The following is a 16,124-nucleotide window of genomic DNA, read 5'->3' on the forward strand; positions in this document are numbered from 1 at the left end:
GCACATCTCGGATGATGATGAAACACAGGTGCCAACTGCTGGGGCTTTCGAAAGTGTGCAGACCAACAAGGAGGGCAGGGGTGAAGACTGGGTGGAAGATGATGTGGAGGACGATGAGGTCCTCGACCCCACATGAAATCAAGGTCATGCGAGTGACCTATATAGTTCGGAGGAAGAGGCGGTTGTCGCACAGAGCCACCAGCACAGCAGAAGAGGGAGCAGGGTGCAAAAGTGGAGCGGCCATCCTCTAGACAGTACGCCTGCTACTACCCACCGCAGCAAGGGACCGAGCACACCAAAGTCAGCAACAAGTAGTTCCCTGGCATGGCAGATCTTCAGACAATGTGCTGACGACAAGACACGAGTGGTTTGCACGCTGTGCAATCAGAGCCTGAAGCGAGGCATAAACATTCTCAACCTGAGCACAACCTGCATGACCAGGCATTTAAGTGCTAAACACGAGCTGCAGTTGGAGTGGACACCTCAAAAACAGGGAAAGGTCTCTGGCTCCTCCTGTTCTTTTTCTGCTGCAGTCTCGGTCTCTTCATCCACCTTTTGGAGTGACAGTGCCACATGCCACCCCAAAAACAGAGGATCTGCCAGTAACACCACCACCTGGGTCACCAAGCATCTCCACAATGTCCCAAGGAAGCATTTAGCTCTCCATCTCCCAAACACTGGAGAGGAAGAGTTAGTACCCCCTACCTACTCACGATTTCTAGCCCTGAATGCCAGCATTTGTAAATTACTGGCCTTTGAAATGCTGTCATTCCGTCTGGTGGAGACGGATAGTTTTAAAGGCCTTATGGCAGTGGCTGTCCCACAGTATGTCGTGCCCAGCCACCACTACTTTTCCAGGCAAGCCATCCCTTCCCTGCACAACCAAGTAGGGGACAAAATCAGGTGTGCACTGCGCAACGCCATCTGTGGCAAGGTGCACCTCACTATGGATGCTTGGACCAGTAAGCACGGTCAGGGACGGTATATCTCTATAACAGCACACTGGGTAAATGCAGTGGCAGCGGGGCCTGAGGTGGATAGCAGTTTGGCGCATGTCCTTCCACCACAGAGGATTGCAGGGTGCTTCAGTTTGCCTCCTGTTGCTTCCTCCTCCTACTCCGCTTCCTCATCCTCTACCGGCTCCTCATCCGGTCAGCGTAACACCTTCACCACCAACTTCACCACAGCCAGGGGTTAACGACAGCAGGCAGTTTTAAAACGTATCTGTTAGGGGGACAAACCCCACACCGCGCAGGAGCTGTGGACGGGCCTTGAACAACAGACCGATGAGTGATTGGTGCAAGTGAGCCTCAAGCCCGGCCTGGTGGTGTGCGATAATGGGTGAAATCTCGTAGTAGCTCTGGGACTAGGCAGTTTGACGCACATCCCTTGCCTGGTGCATGTGCTGAATTTGGTGGTGCAGAGATTCCTTAAAAATTACCCCGATATGTCAGAGCTGCTGCATAAAGTCTGTGCGCACTTTCTGCGTTCTCACCCTGCTGCTGCTCGCCTGTCAGCGATGCAGCGTAACTTTGGCCTTCCCGCTCACCGCCTCATATGCGACGTGCCCACAAGGTGGAACTCCACCTTGCACATGCTGGCCAGACTGTGCGAGCAGCAGCAGGCGAAAGTTGAGTTTCAGCTGCAGCCCGCATGGGTGAGTCGCTCTGCGGAACAGCACCACTTCACCACCAATGACTGGGCCTCCATGCTAGGCCTGTGTTCCTTGTTGCGCTGTTTCAAGTACTCCACCAACATGGCCAGTGCCGATAACGCCGTTCTTAGCGTTACTATCCCACTTCTATGCCTCCTTGAAAAAGCGCTCCTGGCGATGATGGAAGAGGATGTGGCACAGGAGGAGGAGGAGGAAGAGGGATCATTTCGTAGGGTTTCTGGCCAGTCATTCTCAAGTGGCTCCGAGGGTGGGTTCCTGTACCCACAAACCCAAAGTACACAATTGTCCAGCCAGGGCACAGTTCTGAAGGATGAGGAGGTGGAGGATGAGGAGGAGGAACTGCAGTGTCCCAGGGGGTCAGTAGTGTAGCCTTAGATATGCTGGGCTTTGTAGTGCAGGGCAACCCACTAACCTGGGATTCACTGTCGTCTTCAATCTGGGCAGCGACTGGAACAGGCAGTTCATAAATGTTCGTGACGCCAGTGTCAATTGAACGGTGACACGCCGTGTAATGTTATGTGGAATAATGGAGTAACCACGTGATAGCCAACCAAAACTGGAACTTTACTGGTTTTCAGTAATAAGCATGCATGGACATAGGTGGAAACGCAGTTCCATTGAAGACAGTTGGTTTGCATATGAAGACAGTTGGTTCATAGAAGTTACAGACTGGCCGGTTATAGCAAGGTGCATTTCAGAGTGTTAATCACAGGAGTTGCAGTACAGGCAGCTTGCACTCTATTCCTGACTGGTCCTGAAAATATGTGACTTATTCTCCAAGGTCTAATGCCCTATCTCTGGCGTATCCTTGAATCTGTCTTTATCGAGTACCTCCTCTGTTACCTTGAGTACCTCTTGCTTCATCAGGTTGGCCTCTGTCTTATTCTGTGTCCCGGCTGGTTAAATATGATGTTTCGGCTAAAACAGCTAATGACTCAGGAGGGGAACCTTTTCCTTGGATCTGGAACCCGGTTACAGGGCCTATACTACCCTCTCCTAGTCGGCAGGCTCCAGGCCTGCTTTACTCTCACAGGCCCATGGCCTGGCCTTGACTCAGACACAGGATCATCTCTTCCTCCTTCTCCCACTGTCTGCATGCTTTCTACTCCCTGACTGGGCCTTATATAAAACTAGGGCTCCCTAGCTCCCTCTAGTGACTCAGAGCTGGAATAACACCCTAGCCGGCCTGCACATGCACATTTCACAGTAACAGGGAAGTACATAGCATTACATTAGCAAGATGTTTTATACCAACCTCCCCATAAATACAGGGGGACCGACAGCACACAAGTGACCCTTCTGTAGTGACGGGGTATTACACTCCCGTACACTACATACCCCGCTGCTTTAAGCTGAGTACGACCTCGTACTCCATCAGGGCCCGCCCAACTGGAATCATTACCTGAAATAGAGAAAGACACATGCATACATACATATATGTCATTTATACTCATTATCAGACCCAATTGGCAAAGGTGAAGTGCGGTGACAAGGGGCGTCGGTCTCTTCTCTCAGGATAGTGAGTGGAACTGGGGCGCTGACCTGGCACAGCGGATGTTTAAAGAACCAGGATAGTCCATGACAATAAATAAGTCCATAATAAAATCAACCTCTCAGAGGCTTGCACATAGGAAGTCCATCTCTGGGCACATAGACGTGAATAAAAACCGGTTATTAAATACAGTCAGCAGCACATATATAAAATGACAATACAGGACTCTAACAATACCAGGGCCATGTTATCCTGGCAAGTCCTGCTTACCCTTTAAAATAGTGCTGACATAAAAATGTCTTTTCAACCTGAAATGGGGGTTAAAAGGGAAAATGGTGCAAACTTAAGGCACAACCGGGATATTTTAGCAGCAGGCCGGGTGTCCCAAACATAAAATGGGCAGGCTGGAAGCAGTGGTATTCAGTGGCACTTTCATTTGGTTATAATGCCACCGGCCGTGTATAACTGGCAGCAAGCCTCACCAGCTTTGCCAACGGGAGGGACAACTCGGCCATGATGGCTGTACGTCTGTAGGAACATATAGCAAAGTCTACTTACAGACGAGTATCATACTCTTCATCCGATGAAGATTCAACAAGAGGTCCTTGAAGCAAGTGTTCAGGTAAGGCAGGCCACATTTGAAACCCATCCCCTCTTATGATTTTTAAAGGAGGAGGCTTATCCTTCATCGCCTCTATCTCTGCCTGGGTTCTGGGGAACGGGATGCACTGGACGCATCCTGCGGACCCAAGGTCCTCCACCCAGTAGATCCTCTTCCGCAGGGCTTCTATGTCTACCTTTGCACTGGTCAGCGGTTCCACCGGGGGTCCGGTAACAGTGGCCTCTAGTGTAACTGCGGCAGCTGCCGCCAGACGCCGGGCCTCAGCGCAGTCCTCCGCATGCTGGTAGCTGTCTTGCCTCTCTTTTTCTACCTCCCGCTTCACTGCTTCGGGAGGGGGATATTGCTCAGCCGGCCCCTGCAAAACGATGGGCTCCCAAAAGACATCGGGGCCTAAGTAGATCTGGCTATGCAGGTGAGTGGATCGGGCCGGCCCAACGCTCACCTCCTCTGCCTCACTCGGGTCAGCATCTTTTTTTTCTTTGTCCCAAGTTTCGGGCGGCGGCCTGGGGCGGGTGACGGCGGTAGCATAGGGGCCCCTTAAGCTCTCCGCTGGGGTGTATTCGACTATCTCCCCCAATGTTAAATTGTGGAGACGCTCCGGGAGATAGTGACGTTTTACTGACCGCCGGTTGACGAAGAAGTCCCGGCCAGTTCCCAGCTCCTGGATAAATCCAAACCCCCGCTCCTTATCGAAGGCCACCACGATCCCGCGGCGCCTTTCCAGCTGGGGCTTACCTGGGAAGGAGTCCCCTTGAATGGATTTGGCCATCTCCTCAAATCTCTTCTTCCGGTTATTGTTTTTTCTCGCGACCGCGGCTTTCAATTCGGCCATTAGTGTCGGCCATTGCGCATGCCGGCGACGGGTCACTCGAAGATCCACCACTGGTTCCTGATCCTGGAAACCGGCCGCCCAGGCTGGGGGGGCCCATGTCTCTAAAGAAGGACAGTCCGGTGGAGTGGCGCCCCACTCACACGTGGCATCAAATTCGGGCCTCTCAGCGTCCGCCATTGCCATCTCTTCTTCCGCTGTGTTCAGAGTCCACACTGGCTCCTCCCTCACACTGGGCCGGTCTACCTCCATCTCAGGCCCGCCTCCCAGGCGTAACTCTCCAGGGAAGTCAGCCGCATCATCACTCATCAAGGTGGGTGGCTCTCCAGGGCATTCTCCTCCTCCCTCCTGGGGAGTTTTGGGGCCAAATATTCGCGCCTCTGTACATCGTGATGGCGCAGTAAAAAGCTCCATAGCGTCGGCGGCCATCTTGGGTGTCCTGTTGCCGCAATTCAGTGACAGCAAGCAGGTCGATGAAAAGTCCAATAAGTCACAGTCCAACAATTCGATTTTTCTCTGGGGGGTAGCGCGGCATAGCCCAGCGCCTCCGATTCCTCCCAGGCACAATTGTAATCCACCGGCTTAGAAATAAAGGGTACAGTCTTTGCAATACGGTGGTGGAATAGTTAAAGCACACAGTTCACACTTCTCTGCACTTCAGAAGTATGCGGATCCTGTTCGTGACGCCAAAAAGAGCGATGCAGTGTCCCAGGGGGTCAGTAGTGTAGCCTTAGATATGCTGGGCTTTGTAGTGCAGGGTAACCCACTAACCTGGGATTCACTGTCGTCTTTAATCTGGGCAGCGACTGGAACAGGCAGTACGTAAATATTCATGACGCCAGTGTCAATTAAACGGTGACACGCCGTGTAATGTTATGTGGAATAATGAAGTTACCACGTGATAGCCAACCAAAAACTGGAACTTTACTGTGATTTTCAATAGTCATTTAGCATGGTTGTCATTGGAAGCGCAGTTCCATATGAAGACAGTTGGTTTTACATATGAAGACAGTTGGTTCACAGAGGTTGCAGACCGGCCGGTTATAGCAAGGCGATTTACAGAGTGTTAATCACAGGAGTTGCAGTACAGGCGGTTTGCACTCTATTCCTGACTGATCCTGAAAATATGGGACTTATTTTCCAAGGTCTGATGCCCTATCTCTGGCGTATCCTTGGGTATGTCCTTATCACGTACCTCCTCTGTTTCCTTGAGTACCTCTTGCTCTATCAGGTTGGTCTCTTTCTTATTCTGTGTCCCGGCTGGTTGAATGTGACATTTCTGCTTAAGGCGGCTAAGACTCAGGAGGGGAACCTTTTCCTTGGATCCGGAACCCGGTTACAGGGCCTACTACTACCCTCTCCTAGTCTGCAGGCTCCAGGCCTGCTTTACTCTCACAGGCCCATGGCCTGGCCTTGACTCAGACACAGCCTCATCTCTCCTCCTTTCTCCCACTGTCTGCTGCTTTCTACTCCCTGACTGGGCCTTATATAAACTAGGGTTCCCTAGCTCCCTCTAGTGACTCAGAGCTGGAATAACACCCTAGCCGGCCTGCACATGCACATTTCACAGTAACAGGGAAGTACATAGCATTACATTAGCAAGATGTTCTATACCAATCCTCCCCATAAATACAGGGGGACCGACAGCACACAAGTGACCCTTCTGTAGTGACGGGGTATTACACTCCCGTACACTACAGAACACTGTTGACAGCAGGGTGGCACCAAGACCAGCTCATGGCCATCAACTGTTGTGTGAATGGGGGGGATACAGAGGACACAGATGATACACCTCCTACAGAGGACAGCTTTTCGTTGCCTCTGTGCAGCCTGGCACACATGAGCGATTACATGCTGCAGTGTCTCCACAACGACCGCCGAGTTGCCCACATTCTAACTTGTGCTGATTACCGAGTGACCACGCTGCTGGATCCCATTACATTGACAACGTACCGTCCTTAATTCCGTCACTGGAGCGTGATCGTAAGATGCGCGAGTACAAGCGCGCGCTGGTAGACGCGCTGCTGGTGGCATTCCCACCTGAGAGCGGGGGCACAGTGGAAGCACAAGGCGAAGGCAGAGGACGAGGAAGAGGTCGCCAACACAGCTGGGGCACTGCCAGCACCTCAGACAGCAGGGTTAGCATGGCCGACATGTGGAAAAGCTTTGTTAGCACGCCACAACAACCAGCACCACCAGCTGATATGGAACGTCTTAGCAGGAAGCAGCATTACACCAACATGGTGGAGCAGTATGTATGCGCACGCTTACACGTACTGAATGATGGGTCTGCCCCCTTCAACTTCTGGGTCTCCAAATTGGGCACATGGCCTGAGCTTGCCCTTTATGCCTTGGAGATGCTGGATTGCCCTGCCGCCAGTGTATTATCTGAACGTGTGTTTAGCACGGCAGGGGGCGCCATCACAGACAAGCGCAGCCGCTTGTCCACAGCCAATGTGGACAAGCTCACGTTCATTAAAATGAACCAGGCATGGCCTTAACCAGCCATTGTTATACTGAAGCGCAATTTCTCATTCTTGTATTTTGGATATTTCACACTCTTTTGGAGTGTACCCTAATAAAAAATAAAATAAAATTATTAAAACCAAAAACCTTTGTTGGATACCTCGTCCTCCTCCACCGCCGCTTCCACCTACACCGCTACGTCCACCGCCTTCTCAAACTCCTACTCCATATGGAACTCCACTACATAAATCTAATTTTTTTATTTTTTATTTTATTTCGTATTTGATTTGAGGTCATTTGTCATTTCACTTCTTTTTCTGTTACATTTTCGAGTGATATTCACCAATTTTTGGGCGTGGACCCCTGCTCTACCAAGTAGACAGGTTAATACATTTCTGTAAATTTTCTGTTACATTCTTGGGTTGACATTATACAATTTTGGACTTGAATAAACCCCTGCTCTGCATGTGACAGGGAATATAATTTCAGAAATTCTTCTTTAATTGATGCGCGCCACCTTTCATTCAATGCTTAAACTTTAACAAGTTGTCCAACATTTGCGCCTCAATAATTTTTTATTACATTTGCGCTTTAATAATTTTTCCCACATTTGCGCTTAAATAATTTGTTCAAAATTTGCGCCTCAATAGCCCAATTGAATAACACATTGAACTCAATATCTACAAAATACTATCTTCACTCCCAATTTAAACATTATGCCCACGGTGATAAGGCATCCAAGTTTTTGATGCAAAGCATTAAACAAAGGAAAGCACATAACTATATCCACAAAGTTAGAGGTGTCGGTGGGGAACAGGTCTTTATCACTTCAGCTATTGCCTCTCAATTTCAGAAATTGTATCACAAAAATATGGATCTAAAAGCTTCTGTTTCCATAATCATTAACAACACTTTGTCACCCTCCTTTGTTATCAGAAATGGGACCAGACATGGATGTCCTCTCTCTCCCCTCCTTTTCGTTTTAGTCATGGAGTCCCTTTTACAGGCTTTAAGAAGAGATGATGGAATAGAACGGGTTAAAATTGGCCACCGCTCACAAAGTTGCCGTCTTTGCTGACGATTTGTTGATCTTATCCACTAACCCTACTACATCACTCCCTATTATATATAATACCCTGGAACTCTTCAGCTATTTATCCAACTTTAAAATCAATATGAAAAAATCACAAATTTTAAGCCTTGACCTCCCCCTGCCACCAAATCCGAACTCATGTCTTCCTCCCCCTTCTCGTGGGAATCGCCATTTATTACCTACCTAAGGGTTAAAATTGTCTCTTCCCTATTGACGCTTTTTAGTCTAAACTACACCACCCTCCTTCACTCAATATCTGACCAACTTTCAACTCTACAACCCCTAATGTTATCATGGTTTGGGAGGAAAAACATTATCACCTCGTTGATCTTACCTAGACTTACCTACTTACAACAGGTTCTTCCTATTCCGGTGCCAAAAACATACTATGAAACCTTAAAGCACCACATAAAACAGTTTCTATGGGCGGGGAAGAAACCACGCCAGACCTATTCCTCTCTTAATAAACCAACATCCCACGGTGGAATTAGTCTGCCCGATCCATAGTTGTACGGCAGAGCAATCTCCCTATCCAGAGTGGTCAACTGGCTCATGGGTTCTCAACCTAGCGCTTGGATGCACATGGTACAGACTGATTATAAACACCCTTTCTCCAGTCTTTTAGTTGGTGATGTAACCCCTCTTTCCTATGCCAAACCTAATAACCCCTAGATCAGGTTGTCTCTAGCTGCGTGGAAATGGTTTCAATCCACTCAGAACGCCATTCCTTTACCCTCCCCCCTAATATGTATAAAGGATATCTTGGCCCATGCTCCATCTGCACTCAGAGACAGCTTACCTTACAATGTACGAAACTCAACAATCAAGGTTTTAGCCCTGTTTGATGAGGGGAATGAACTTCTTGACTCAAAAGGAATTCTCGCCCATTTCCCTGAGCTAACGTTTTTATACCCTTTGGTCTCATTTTTAAGATCTTTCATAACAAAACATATCCCCAAAAGTGCCCTTTTTACGCCCAATCACATGGCTTGAAAGTCTTAGCTTTTCCCAAAAAACACTGCCTAAACTCATATCTAGGATCTACAAACTAATTGCAATCCCTGTCTTGATGCCCAAACCGGCCTTCATCAATTTGTGGGAGAAATACCTTAAAATTTCTTGACCCCAGTCTGAACTTCCCTCATTATTAATAAATCCACACAAAAGCTCTAGATGTGTGCGAACACAGGAGAATGGTTATAAGTAGGGATGAGCGAACTCGAACTGTATAGTTCGGGTTCGTACCGAATTTTGGGGTGTCCGTGACACGGACCCGAACCCGGACATTTTCGTAAAAGTCCGGGTTCGGGTTCGGTGTTCGTCGCTTTCTTGGCGCTTTTGTGACGCTTTCTTGGCGCTTTTTGAAAGGCTGCAAAGCAGCCAATCAACAAGCGTCATACTACTTGCCCCAAGAGGCCGTCACAGCCATGCCTACTATTGGCATGGCTGTGATTGGCCAGAGCACCATGTGACCCAGCCTCTATTTAAGCTGGAGTCACATAGCGCCGCCCGTCACTCTGCTCTGATTAGCGTAGGGAGAGGTTGCGGATGCGACAGTAGGGCGAGATTAGGCAGATTAACTCCTCCAAAGGACTTCACTTGATTAATCGATCGATCTGCAGCTGTGCATCATTGAGCTGCTGAAATTCAAATGCTCACTCACTGTTTTTAGGCTGCCCAGACCGTTTGTCAGTCACTTTTTTCTGGGGTGATCGGCGGCCATTTTGTGTCTTGTGCGGTGCTGCGACCAAGTGCATCCAAGCTGCGACCAAGTGCATTTAACCCTCAATGGTGTGGTTGTTTTTTGGCTAAAGCCTACATCAGGTTGAAGCTGTCACACCAAGTGCATTTAACCAGCAATAGTCTGTTCATTTTTTGGCCATATACTAAATCAGGGGCAAGCTGCGCCTGTCACCAAGTGCATTTAACCCTCAATGGTGTGGTTGTTTTTTGGCTAAAGCCTACATCAGGGTGAAGCTGTCACACCAAGTGCATTTAACCAGCAATAGTCTGTTTATTTTTTGGCCATATACTACATCAGGGGCAAGCTGCGCCCGTCACCAAGTGCATTTAACCCTCAGTAGTGTGGTTGGTCAAGCTGTGACACCAAGTGCATTTAACCAGCAATAGTCTGTTCATTTTTTGGCCATATACTACATCAGGGGCAAGCTGCGCCCGTCACCAAGTGCATTTAACCCTCAGTAGTGTGGTTGGTCAAGCTATCACACCAAGTGCATTTAACCAGCAATAGTCTGTTCATTTTTTGGCCATATACTAAATCAGGGGCAAGCTGCGTCCGTCACCAAGTGCATTTAACCAGCAATAGTCTGTTCATTTTTTGGCCATATACTACATCAGGGGCAAGCTGCGCCCGTCACCAAGTGCATTTAACCCTCAGTAGTGTGGTTGGTCAAGCTATCACACCGAGTGCATTTAACCAGCAATAGTCTGTTCATTTTTTGGCCATATACTAAATCAGGGGCAAGCTGCGCCCGTCACCAAGTGCATTTAACCAGCAATAGTCTGTTCATTTTTTGGCCATATACTACATCAGGGGCAAGCTGCGCCCGTCACCAAGTGCATTTAACCCTCAGTAGTGTGGTTCGTCAAGCTGTGACACCAAGTGCATTTAACCAGCAATAGTCTGTTCATTTTTTGGCCATATACTACATCAGGGGCAAGCTGCGCCCGTCACCAAGTGCATTTAACCAGCAATAGTGTGGTTATTTTTTGGCCATATCCCAGTCTAATTCTGTCACTAAATCCATACCGGTCACCCAGCGCCTAAATACTAGGCCTCAAATTTATATCCCGCTAAATCTCTCGTTACCGCTGTCCTGTTGTGGCTGGGAAAGTTATTTAGTGTCCGTCAAAGCACATTTTTTGTTCTGGGTTGAAGTACAATTCCCAATTTAGCAATTTCATAATTTAGTGGTTCCTGCTATATCAGAGCTATTTGAAATCTATCCCTAAAAGGGTATATAATATTCAAGGTGCACATAGGGTCATTCAGAATAACTTCACACACACGCTACTGTGCATTTCCAAGTCTAATTCTGTCACTAAATCCATACCGGTCACCCAGCGCCTAAATACTAGGCCTCAAATTTATATCCCGCTAAATCTCTCGTTACCGCTGTCCTGTTGTGGCTGGGAAAGTTATTTAGTGTCCGTCAAAGCACATTTTTTGTTCTGGGTTGAAATACAATTCCCAATTTAGCAATTTCATAATTTAGTGGTTTCTGCTATATCAGAGCTATTTGAAATCTATCCCTAAAAGGGTATATAATATTCAAGGTGCACATAGGGTCATTCAGAATAACTTCACACACACGCTACTGTGCATTTCCAAGTCTAATTCTGTCACTAAATCCATACCGGTCACCCAGCGCCTAAATACTAGGCCTCAAATTTATATCCCGCTAAATCTCTCGTTACCGCTGTCCTGTTGTGGCTGGGAAAGTTATTTAGTGTCCGTCAAAGCACATTTTTTGTTCTGGGTTGAAGTACAATTCCCAATTTAGCAATTTCATAATTTAGTGGTTTCTGCTATATCAGAGCTATTTGAAATCTATCCCTAAAAGGGTATATAATATTCAAGGTGCACATAGGGTCATTCAGAATAACTTCACACACACGCTACTGTGCATTTCCAAGTCTAATTCTGTCAGCTAAATCCATACCGGTCACCCAGCGCCTAAATACTAGGCCTCAAATTTATATCCCGCTAAATCTCTCGTTACCGCTGTACTGTTGTGGCTGGGAAAGTTATTTAGTGTCCGTCAAAGCACATTTTTTGTTCTGGGTTGAAATACAATTCCCAATTTAGCAATTTCATAATTTAGTGGTTCCTGCTATATCAGAGCTATTTGAAATCTATCCCTAAAAGGGTATATAATATTCAAGGTGCACATAGGGTCATTCAGAATAACTTCACACACACGCTACTGTGCATTTCCAAGTCTAATTCTGTCACTAAATCCATACCGGTCACCCAGCGCCTAAATACTAGGCCTCAAATTTATATCCCGCTAAATCTCTCGTTACCGCTGTACTGTTGTGGCTGGGAAAGTTATTTAGTGTCCGTCAAAGCACATTTTTTGTTCTGGGTTGAAGTACAATTCCCAATTTAGCAATTTCATAATTTAGTGGTTTCCTGCTATATCAGAGCTATTTGAAATCTATCCCTAAAAGGGTATATAATATTCAAGGTGCACATAGGGTCATTCAGAATAACTTCACACACACGCTACTGTGCATTTCCAAGTCTAATTCTGTCACTAAATCCATACCGGTCACCCAGCGCCTAAATACTAGGCCTCAAATTTATATCCCGCTGAATTTGAATACAATACATTGGGCCAAATAATATTTTTGTTGTTGTGGTGAACCATAACAATGAGAAAAACATCTAGTAAGGGACGCGGACGTGGACATGGTCGTGGTGGTGTTAGTGGACCCTCTGGTGCTGGGAGAGGACGTGGCCGTTCTGCCACATCCACACGTCCTAGTGTACCAACTACCTCAGGTCCCAGTAGCCGCCAGAATTTACAGCGATATATGGTGGGGCCCAATGCCGTTCTAAGGATGGTAAGGCCTGAGCAGGTACAGGCATTAGTCAATTGGGTGGCCGACAGTGGATCCAGCACGTTCACATTATCTCCCACCCAGTCTTCTGCAGAAAGCGCACAGATGGCGCCTGAAAACCAACCCCATCAGTCTGTCACATCACCCCCATGCATACCAGGGAAACTGTCTCAGCCTCAAGTTATGCAGCAGTCTCTTATGCTGTTTGAAGACTCCGCTGGCAGGGTTTCCCAAGGGCATCCACCTAGCCCTTCCCCAGCGGTGAAAGATATAGAATGCACTGACGCACAACCACTTATGTTTCCTGATGATGAGGACATGGGAATACCACCTCAGCATGTCTCTGATGATGACGAAACACAGGTGCCAACTGCTGCGTCTTTCTGCAGTGTGCAGACTGAACAGGAGGTCAGGGATCAAGACTGGGTGGAAGACGATGCAGGGGATGATGAGGTCCTAGACCCCACATGGAATGAAGGTCGTGCCACTGACTTTCACAGTTCGGAGGAAGAGGCAGTGGTGAGACCGAGCCAACAGCGTAGCAAAAGAGGGAGCAGTGGGCAAAAGCAGAACACCCGCCGCCAAGAGACTCCGCCTGCTACTGCCCGCCGCCATCTGGGACCGAGCACCCCAAAGGCAGCTTCAAGGAGTTCCCTGGCATGGCACTTCTTCAAACAATGTGCTGACGACAAGACCCGAGTGGTTTGCACGCTGTGCCATCAGAGCCTTAAGCGAGGCATTAACGTTCTGAACCTGAGCACAACCTGCATGACCAGGCACCTGCATGCAAAGCATGAACTGCAGTGGAGTAAACACCTTAAAACCAAGGAAGTCACTCAGGCTCCCCCTGCTACCTCTTCTGCTGCTGCCGCCTCGGCCTCTTCTGCTGCTGCCGCCTCGGCCTCTTCCTCCGCCTCTGGAGGAACGTTGGCACCTGCCGCCCAGCAAACAGGGGATGTACCACCAACACCACCACCACCTCCGTCACCAAGCGTCTCAACCATGTCACACGGCAGCGTTCAGCTCTCCATCTCACAAACATTTGAGAGAAAGCGTAAATTCCCACCTAGCCACCCTCGATCCCTGGCCCTGAATGCCAGCATTTCTAAACTACTGGCCTATGAAATGCTGTCATTTAGGCTGGTGGACACAGACAGCTTCAAACAGCTCATGTCGCTTGCTGTCCCACAGTATGTTGTTCCCAGCCGCCACTACTTCTCCAAGAGAGCCGTGCCTTCCCTGCACAACCAAGTATCCGATAAAATCAAGTGTGCACTGCGCAACGCCATCTGTGGCAAGGTCCACCTAACCACAGATACGTGGACCAGTAAGCACGGCCAGGGACGCTATATCTCCCTAACTGCACACTGGGTAAATGTAGTGGCAGCTGGGCCCCAGGCGGAGAGCTGTTTGGCGCACGTCCTTCCGCCGCCAAGGATCGCAGGGCAACATTCTTTGCCTCCTGTTGCCACCTCCTCCTTCTCGGCTTCCTCCTCCTCTTCTTCCACCTGCTCATCCAGTCAGCCACACACCTTCACCACCAACTTCAGCACAGCCCGGGGTAAACGTCAGCAGGCCATTCTGAAACTCATATGTTTGGGGGACAGGCCCCACACCGCACAGGAGTTGTGGCGGGGTATAGAACAACAGACCGACGAGTGGTTGCTGCCGGTGAGCCTCAAGCCCGGCCTGGTGGTGTGCGATAATGGGCGAAATCTCGTTGCAGCTCTGGGACTAGCCAATTTGACGCACATCCCTTGCTTGGCGCATGTGCTGAATTTGGTGGTGCAGAAGTTCATTCACAACTACCCCGACATGTCAGAGCTGCTGCATAAAGTGCGGGCCGTCTGTTCGCGCTTCCGGCGTTCACATCCTGCTGCTGCTCGCCTGTCTGCGCTACAGCGTAACTTCGGCCTTCCCGCTCACCGCCTCATATGCGACGTGCCCACCAGGTGGAACTCCACCTTGCACATGCTGGACAGACTGTGCGAGCAGCAGCAGGCCATAGTGGAGTTTCAGCTGCAGCACGCACGGGTCAGTCGCACTACAGAACAGCACCACTTCACCACCAATGACTGGGCCTCCATGCGAGACCTGTGTGCCCTGTTGCGCTGTTTCGAGTACTCCACCAACATGGCCAGTGGCGATGACGCCGTTATCAGCGTTACAATACCACTTCTATGTCTCCTTGAGAAAACACTTAGGGCGATGATGCAAGAGGAGGTGGCCCAGGAGGAGGAGGAGGAGGAGAGAGGGGTCATTTTTAGCACTTTCAGGCCAGTCTCTTCGAAGTGACTCAGAGGGAGGTTTTTGGCAACAGCAGAGGCCAGGTACAAATGTGGCCAGACAGGGCCCACTACTGGAGGACGAGGAGGACGAGGATGAGGAGGAGGTGGAGGAGGATGAGGATGAAGCATGGTCACAGCGGGGTGGCACCCAACGCAGCTCGGGTCCATCACTGGTGCGTGGCTGGGGGGAAAGGCAGGACGATGACGATACGCCTCCCACAGAGGACAGCTTGTCCTTACCCCTGGGCAGCCTGGCACACATGAGCGACTACATGCTGCAGTGCCTGCGCAACGACAGCAGAGTTGCCCACATTTTAACCTGTGCGGACTACTGGGTTGCCACCCTGCTGGATCCACGCTACAAAGACAATGTGCCCACCTTACTTCCTGCACTGGAGCGTGATAGGAAGATGCGCGAGTACAAGCGCACGTTGGTAGACGCGCTACTGAGAGCATTCCCAAATGTCACAGGGGAACAAGTGGAAGCCCAAGGCCAAGGCAGAGGAGGAGCAAGAGGTCGCCAAGGCAGCTGTGTCAATGCCAGCTCCTTTGAGGGCAGGGTTAGCATGGCAGAGATGTGGAAAACTTTTGTCAACACGCCACAGCTAACTGCACCACCACCTGATACGCAACGTGTTAGCAGGAGGCAACATTTCACTAACATGGTGGAACAGTACGTGTGCACACCCCTCCACGTACTGACTGATGGTTCGGCCCCATTCAACTTCTGGGTCTCTAAATTGTCCACGTGGCCAGAGCTAGCCTTTTATGCCTTGGAGGTGCTGGCCTGCCCGGCGGCCAGCGTTTTGTCTGAACGTGTATTCAGCACGGCAGGGGGCGTCATTACAGACAAACGCAGCCGCCTGTCTACAGCCAATGTGGACAAGCTGACGTTCATAAAAATGAACCAGGCATGGATCCCACAGGATCTGTCCGTCCCTTGTCCAGATTAGACATTAACTACCTCCCCTTAACCATATATTATTGGACTCCAGGGCACTTCCTCATTCAATCCTATTTTTATTTTCATTTTACCATTATATTGCGAGGCTACCCAAAGTTGAATGAACCT

The sequence above is a fragment of the Bufo gargarizans genome, chromosome 3 (genome assembly GCF_014858855.1).
Source record: "Bufo gargarizans isolate SCDJY-AF-19 chromosome 3, ASM1485885v1, whole genome shotgun sequence".
In the NCBI taxonomy this organism is placed as follows: Eukaryota; Metazoa; Chordata; class Amphibia; order Anura; family Bufonidae; genus Bufo; species Bufo gargarizans.